Source organism: Mustela lutreola, chromosome 11, assembly GCF_030435805.1.
Source record: "Mustela lutreola isolate mMusLut2 chromosome 11, mMusLut2.pri, whole genome shotgun sequence".
In the NCBI taxonomy this organism is placed as follows: Eukaryota; Metazoa; Chordata; class Mammalia; order Carnivora; family Mustelidae; genus Mustela; species Mustela lutreola.
This window is the reverse complement of record NC_081300.1, coordinates 92,663,030-92,672,072: the sequence shown is the minus strand read 5'-3', so window position 1 is coordinate 92,672,072 and position 9,043 is coordinate 92,663,030.

The following is a 9,043-nucleotide window of genomic DNA, read 5'->3' as shown; positions in this document are numbered from 1 at the left end:
GAATATGTTAAAAACAACTGAATTGTACACTTGAAAATGGTGAATTTTGTGGTATGTAGTTTATATCTCAATTAAGACAAATAAAACCAGAAACTATGCTATGTAAAGTCCGCAGCTCACAGTTAATACTCAGTGAACCCTCTTTCCCCTGGATTATTACAGTGACCTTTCACAGTGACCTCTCCTCTTGCTCCCCACCAGAGTATCCCATGCTGTGTGAGTTCGTGTCACTTCTGCTCTCTAAACTCTTCTATGACTCCCATCTCTCTTAATAAAAGCCCAGGTAATTACAATGGCCTGGAGTGCCCTATCCTGTCTGGCTCCTGGCTTCCTCTCTCATCTCATCTCCTGGGATTTTCCCTTTGTTCTCTCTGCTTCAGCCATATTAGCCTTTTGCTGCTCCTTAAATATATACCAGGTATGTCCCTACCTCAGGACCTTTGCACGTGCCACTCCCTCTGCCTGGAACAGACTTCCCTTAGATATCTGCTAGGCTTACTCTTTTGCCTCCTTCAGGTGTTTGCTCAACTGTCACTTTTTCAGTGAGACCTTCTCTGACCACTCGGTGTGTTTTGCAACAAAATCTCCTAACCCGATACTCCCGGTCCACCTCCCCAGACTGTTTGAGCACTTATGTTTATTGGCAGGATATCTGCTCCACCAAAGGCAGGATTTTGGTGTGTCTTATTATTCACTCTTCTATCCCCAGTGCCTGGCACATTCAATACTCTCTATTTATTTTTTTGACTGAATAAATAAATGTTAGTTCTTGCCATAATTTATAATAAACTTTTTGAGACCTTTAATCTTTTTTATTTTCCTCTCATGAATGTCTCTTGCAGATCTCAACCTGACATTTCTTTCTTCCTTCTATCTTATCCCTACTGGGTGTTGGGTTTTGAGATAAATATCGTCTTTGTGGTATCATTATGGAGTTGCTCTAGAAAATAGTTTCATCTCACTTTGAAGTTTCATCTCACTTTATAAAAAGGCATCAGAGCTCCCTTCTGAATTCCTCATTGTAATGAAGTTAGTTTCCTCAAGCTGATGGGGAAACTAATTTGTGTATTGCTGTCAGCTGTAAAGCTTTGAAATTAATTGTCTTAGCTAACCTTGTTGAGATCTAACCATGTTATGTTTACTGCACAAAAACATTATCTCCTTATTGGTGTCTATTGGGATGCAAGTCCGACCCTAGTCTCTCCTGAGTAGAATGTAATTTTTGCTGGTTCCAGAATTAAGATGGAGAACTGAATGGTAGTGGGAAGAATTCTTGAGTTGCAAGGCAGATTTTAGAACTCAGATTCTAGAAGTAGGCCTGAGGTTGACAGTTTATGTAGCTTGGGGTTAGGCTGTTTTCTCTGGGCACGTGGAGGGGATATATCCTGAAATAGTTTTAGTTACATAAGTGGTACAGAAATAGCTTTTTATAAAGAATAAAAATTTACAAACAAAGCTAATATCCCCTTTGACTGTGACCCTTCTTTGCCCCTGAGTATCTTGTCATTTGTTAGATGTTTATATTTCCAGAAAATTTTCTGTGCATTTGTGTATGAATATGTATATTGTTACATGAATGTGAATTTTACATAAATGTATGATACTATAACAGTATAACAGCAACTTGCTTTTTCCATCCAGAAATGTATATGAGTTCTTTCCATGTCAGTACATACATGTTTCTTCTATATTTTTAAAAAGATTTTATTTATTTGAGAGAGAGAGAATAAGTATGAGCCAGGGGTTGGGGGTAATGGGGAGAGGCAGAGGGAGAACCAGACTCACTGCAGAGCAGGGAGCCCGATGCCGAACTTGATCCCAGGACCCTGAGATCGTGACCTGAGCCGAAGGCAGAAGCTTAACTGACTGAGCCCCCCAGGCGCCCTGTTTCTTATACTTTTAAGTACTTTTTGCTATTTCTATGAGTCGGCTTGAGCTGCTATAACAAAATACCATTGGCCTGGGTTGGGGTTGCTCCTTAAACAACAGGCATTTATATTTTACTCTTCAAGTGCTGAGTAATTTGGTCCTGGATAAAGGCCTCTTTCTGGCTTCTCTCGGTGTCTTCACATGGGAGAGAGCCTCTTGCCCTTGCTTTCTCAACTATATGATACATCTTGGACTTTCTTCCATTTTATTTTTTTTAAAAGATTTTATTTATTTATTTGACAGAGAGAGATCACAAGCAGGCAGAGAGGCAGGCAGAGAGAGAGGAGGAAGCAGGCTCCCCACTGAGCAGAGAGCCCGATACGGGGCTCGATCCCAGGACCCTGAGATCATGACCCGAGCCGAAGGCAGCGGCTTAACCCACTGAGCCACCCAGGCGCCCCACTTTCTTCCATTTTAATTCATAAAAACTTGCCTCATTTATTGTCATGGTTGCTTAGACTTCTGTAAGAGTGTCCCATAATTCGTTTTTTGTTTTTGTTTTTGTTTTTTAAGATTTTATTTATTTATTTGACAGGCAGAGATCACAAGCGGGCAGAGAGGCAAGGCTCTCTGAGAGGGAAGAGGCTCCCTGCTCCCTGAGAGGGAAGAGAGCTCGATGCAGGGATTGATCCCAGGACCCTGGGATCATGACTCTGAGCCAAAGGCAGAGGCTTTAACCCACTGAACCACCCAGGCGCCCCTCCCATAATTCATTTTATCAGCGTCCTACTGGACATTTGTATTTTTTGCAGCCTGAGGTCGCGACAAACAATGGCACAGTGAATTCTCTCACATCCATCTTTGGGCACATGTGTGAATAAATATGTAAGAAGTTCCTGGCAGTGGAATTGCTGAGTCAGAGGCATATGCATTTAAAATATTGATAAAGACGGCCAAATGGCCCACTAATGGAATTGCATTAATTCTTGCTTCCACTAATAGTATATGAGAGTGCTCATTTCCCCACATGCTCATCAACATAACGTATTATCACATTTTAAAAAAATCTTTAAAATACTCTCATAATCACAGAGAACAAACTGGTGGTTTCCAGAGGGCAGGGGCTAGTGGAATGGGCAAGATGGGTGAAGGGGAATGGGAGGTACAGGCTTCCAGTGATGGAATGAGAAAGTCATGGGGTTGAAAGGTACAGCACAGGGAATATGTCAATGGTATTGTAACAGTGTTGCATGGCGACAGATGGTGGCTACACTTGTGAGCATAGTGTGACATACAGAGTTATTGAATCACTGTGTTGCACACGTGAGACTAATGTAACCTTGTGTGTGTCAACTGTACTTCTGCAAAAGTAAAGAAAAAGGGTAAAAGCAAATAATAATGGTAAAAAGCAATACTCTCTTCTACTTGTGTCTTCAGGATTGGTGTTCACAGCAAGAAGGGAGCTCTATTAGTGAGTTATCAAGTCAGTTTAATGGGTAGAAATCGGCATAGAATAGTACCTACTGGAGAATGTTACTGGTGGTAGACGCAAGTGTTGTTTTATGAAACTTTGGCTTCAGTCACCCTTCTGTGTGCATGTGTATGAGCTGGGCTGTGATGTAAAATGTAGTTCTAACTTGTGGGTCTTGGCTTAAAGTCTGAAAAACACTGCCCTACAGTGATGGGAGCTACTTTCTAGAATGATCTGCTCTGACTCTAAAATTAAAAAAAGAAAGCCCCCCTTCGATTCCTCTGGCCGGCTGTCCTCTTACCCCTTTCATCTCTGGTGCTGTCCTTTGAGGAAAGTGTGAGGCAAAAACCCCCTTCAGCCCTTCTTCCCGGTTCCCAGTCCCGCCCCATCTCCTGTCAGACATAAGCCTGTAGAAATTCATGAGAAAATGCCCCTTTCCCGCTTTCCTGAGTGCCCCCCAACATCCCTGCTACCCTCAATCCCCACATCCCTACTACGTCCACCACCTTTGTTATCCTTCCCGCCTCTGGGTCTTCCAAAGCACGATTTCCTCTGGAACACTATGTGACAATCACTCCCTATACCCGCCCTCCCCCCAGTGCATGGCCATGTCCTTTCATCCTTCAGGTCCCAGTATCCACGTCTGGGGAGATCTCCAATTGGAATCCCTGCCCTCATATCGCTATCCACAACCACAGTGCTGTTCCAGTTCTCATGTATTCTCTGTATGTGACCTGAATCTCCCTCTAATGTTTATACTTCCCCCAGGAGGGACCCAGGTTGTCCCATCCACTGGTGTGTCCCCAGGGTAGTATCTAATATCTAGAAGGCACTCCATAGATAGTTCTAGAAAGGATGATTTATATATGTTTTCATTTAGTCTCAGAAGAGGTACTAATGGACCAGTGACCATTTTCTGAGGGTACTAAATAATCCTTCTCCCTGTAGTGACAGGCTCTTTGCCATCTGTGAAGTGATAGTCTGAGGAAATTCTGATGAATTGTCTTAGATGGGCAGATCAGCCAGGCGCCTGGCAGGGACAGAGCAACACTCGACGCAGAAAATCTGCAGAGTATCAAAGGGCTATTTACAAGGATGTAGGCGGGGATGAGGAATCTGGCATATTAGGTATTGGACCAGGGATCTGAACCAGCAGGAGAATGTTACCACCTCTAGGTATTAAGGGGCGGGCAAGGAGAGAGAGAAGTTACCCACACCTGGAGGGAGAAAGCTGTGGAGACAGCCACCTGACAGGGGCTATGTGGCATTTCGCCAAGGCAGTTGACCAGCCCGTGGTGACCCTGCAGGAGGGGGCATGGGAATAAAGACCCCAATTTCTCTTTCCCCTCACACTCTGATCTCCTTTCAGAGCCTCCCACTGATAAACCCAATGGGCAAAGGAGTCCAGTGATGCAGTGTGTATAGGTCAGCTCCTGTGTGCCGGGGAGGGCAAGGAAGAGTGACAGAAGATGGCTGGGACAGTGATTGATCTCAAGGGATGGGAATGCTATGGCCTTGAGAGGCCATGGAGTGGAGTAATTAGGAGTGTGGATGCCAGAGCCAGATTCCTTGGGTTTAAATCCTGCCTCTTCACCTAGTAGGTATGTCACCTCTCTGTGCCTCAAATTCCTTAGCTGTGAAGTGGGAATACTAGTGGTGCCCCCTCCATAGTCTTATGTGGGCCCCGAATGTGTTAAACAATAAGTCAAATACTTAGATTAGTGGGTGACACACGGTAAGTGCTCAATCATTGTTAGCTCTCACTGTCATTTAAAACATTGTTCTCCCAGGCTTGTTCAGAAATTTAAAGGGGAGGAGAAAATGAGTAAGACCTTTTGTTGAGAGATGGGGCTTTGCAGAAGCAAAGGGAAGTAAAATATAATGACAGTGGAATTGGTTCCCTGGTGTGAAAAAGATCTCCCTCTTCCTTTCCATTATGAGACCTGACCCCAGCTTTGAAATTTTGATTGCTAGCACAAATTGAGTTTATTTATTTTTTTTCTCACATTTAGCACTCTCATCTTTTTTTTTTTTTTAATAATCTATAGGCTGATGGAACACATTTGAACAGAGATATTAAATGAGTTTTCATTCACTACTTTGAAATGTTTTAATCCCCTGAAGAGAAAGATTAAAGCTCTTTACAGGAGGTAGTAGGTGTGTATTTTTTTTTTTTTAAATTGAAGTTGGTATTCAGCATTCCACAGAACCTTCCTTCATTTCTTGGCATCAGTGGACAGATGTTGATTTTGTTGTCCACATCACCACCAGGTCACAGTGAAAGGAGAGGTGAGGTGGGGAATGGTTGAGGCTGTTAGAAAGGAAAATCAAGGAGTAAGTCTGCTTTGAAAGGCCCTGGGGAGAGAAAAGATGCTGAGATGAACAAAGCATGCTTGACAAAGGAAGATGACATGCTGTGAAAAAATATCTATCTCTCGATGGATAGAGAGATAGATAGATATGTGGATAGGTAAATGTAGAGATAGATATATAGATGTTGATAAATAGATACTTTGTGTTAAAAATTTCTAACCTGGCCAGAGCTTGGAACAAACAGAATTCTCTCAAGCATGAGAGACAAGTTCTCAGACTGTCACTGGCGTGCAAAGTGTTATGATGAAATGCGAGTGTTATTTATGAAAAGGGGACACTATATCTGATTCAGCTGGCAGTGTCCTGGAGACTTCTGAGAGCACTGAGTTGAGAGTCTAGAGAACTGGCTTCTCCATCCAGGGCTCCCTGTCTTGGTTTGTTACACTTCCAAGACCTGGAGCTTCTCAGTCTCCTATCCTGATCATAATATATCCACTGCTTACTTTGCAAGGTTTGGGTTTGTGAGAGTGAAAATCCTTTGAGGAATATAGAGTTGTATAAGGAACATAGTATATGTTTAAGATGTAATAATAAGTAAATGGTAAGTATCTAGTTGTTTAGTGTGCCAGGGTGATTGCTTTGAGGGGTAGAGAAAAAAACAGACCTAGATGTGTAGGACAGTAGGGAAGAGTTAGACTCAAACTATTCTAAGACATTGTCTTGGAGGAGGGTAGAGAAGTAGATTCATTTTAGATGAGTTCACATACACGTGTTAAAAAACAGAAGGTAACCACTGAAATAATAGGAAGAAAATACAACCTTGGAGAAGTGCTGGCAATTTTGACTCCCATCTTTGGCCCTCTATCTTGTTCAAGTTTGTTCTATAACTGCCCTTGGGGCTGTGTGTTCTGGGGTCTTGGAGATTAATATACACACATTAGAAATGCCCTCCAAGGCTGGGTTTGGAGGAGACTTGTTTTGGCCTCCCATGAATCTATTGGAGGTAACAGCCTTTCCTCCTGAAGCACAGGTGGTACCACAAGATCTGATTTAGGGTTAGCTGTCAGTTACGGGCATACAAGCCCTTTGAGGTGCATGCAAACACTTTGATCTCACTACAGTGCCCTTCTGCATGCCCCCTCACTCTATAAAAACTGTGGGCTAAGGTCTGGACTTTGCAGAGAGTAGCTATGCAGCTTCTGTGGATCATTTTCCACCCTCTCCTCACCATGTCAGTAAGTTACCTTGAATGAAACTTTTGTAGATGGTGTGGAGTCACCTCTTTCATTTTCTGGTCTCAAAGTGCCTTCTCAGTTTAGAGGATAATTTTCTGTCTTTCCCCCCCACCTTCTAACACACCTCCCTACTAGCAGTGGGGGAGGTAGAATACCAGCGAATACTATGCAACAAGCAGGGCAAATAAAGAGCACAAAATAAGATGATAGAGGGAAATTCAAATAGATCAGTAATCATAATAAATGCAAATGGTCTAAACTTGTGAATTAAAAGGTAGAGATCAAAGGTGGGGTATGGGCAGAACCTAGCTATACTGAACACATAAAAACAGAGAAAAGTTGAATTGAAACCTATTTTTTCCCACCAGGGACAGATATAATGGTGTCAAACCCATCTTTTTTTCACTTCTTGTATTTCCTCTTTTCTCTATGGATTTTATAATAGGGCAGGGATTGAGTTAAACAGGTTGGTGAGAAATCAAGGGTGACAAAAAAAAAAAAGAAATGAGAGGGGAATTTTTAAAAAATTATTTTCAAAGATTTTATTTATTTATTTATTTGAGAGATTGGAGAGGGAGGAGCAGAGGGAGATGGACAAGCAGACTCCACTGAGTGGAGAGCCTGAGTACAGAGTGCAGAGCCTGACATGGGGCTCGATCCCATATCCCTGAGATCATGACCTGAGCCAGAATCAAGAGTCTGCTGCTTAACCAGCTGAGCCACCCCAGTGCCCCTGAAGGGGCATTTATTGATCCAGGTCTGTGCTGGGTAATTCTTAAAGAATAAAGTCACTTAGGATAGATACATACATTCTGATGTAGCTTATTAGTCAAATGCTCAGACTGTCATGTCAGACAGACCTAGATTTTGTTTCCAACTCATTTATTCATTCATTTCCTCATTTAGCTGGTATTTGCTGAATCCCTGCTATGAGCTAAGAAACTTGCTAGGAAGTCACTTTCATCTCTCCATGAATTAGGTTTCTCATTGTATCAGTCTGTTTGGACAGTAATGATAGGTAAGAAACAACCACAAAACCTCAGTGACACATAACAGTAAACATTTATAACTGCTCACTAGTATGTGGCTTGCTTGGGTAGAAATGACAAACTGGACAGAGTTTGGCTAATCTTTCTGAGCTTGCTTATGGGCTGTGGGTATCTGGGAGCTGGCTGGTCAGGGACAGTCTTGTCTGGGCTCGGTTCTGTCTCATGAGGCCTCTCATCTCCCAACAGGCTAATTTGGACTTATTGTTGGGCAGGATTTCAGGAGGTAGAAGTTGAAAGGTCCCCTTGAAGTCCAGAATCTTGGCATTCTGTTGGCCAAAGCGAGGCAGAGGCCAGCCTGATTCGAGGGACCGAGAAATCTACTTCATCTCTTGAAGGACAGAGCTGCAAGGTCACACTGCCATGTGGGTTACATCACAAAAGCTATGGATATAGGAGAAGGAAGAATTAGGGCCACTTTTGCAACCAACTGCCACCATCATGTTGTTATGCAGAGATAATATTAGCACTTATTTCTTAGAGTTAATTGTGAGAATTCAGTGAGATCATGCATATGAAGCAGTGATTTTGAGCCAAGCTTGCAGAAGGTGCTCAGGAAATGGTAACCATTACCGCGTTGCTGTTGCTGGGATCATTAAGGTGGTTATTACCGTTACAGATTTGAGTTCACCTCATCCCTGGGCATCTGTTCAGTGCAGTTCAGAGGTTCAAATCCCCTAGTCAGCTTTGTTCCTGTATGCCTGATTGCTTTTCCCCTTAATAAAGGAGCAAGTCGGTTGATGGAAAACTTCCTTGATTTTGCGAACACAGATGCCACTGTGTGTTAGCATCCTTTGGCCATTAGCTGTCAAGGCAGTCAGGGCAGAGATTTATTTAAAGAACATGTAGGTGCCTTTGCTTTTTGCCATCAAAACCGTGCCAGGGAGGGAGACACATCTGAAAGAGGAGCAGAAGGGTCCTCATAGGAGACAGACCTTCCATTTGCCATCTGCATTTACTCAGGAAAGGTGAAGGAATTGCGTAGTGAAGTTAGGGCTCCTTATGTTAATTGGTCTTAATTAGTGATGCCTCCAGTTAAACATTAATGGTTTATTTCGTATTTTATTTCCAAAGGAGAGAGATTGAGCCTTGAGTTAGAAATACCTCAC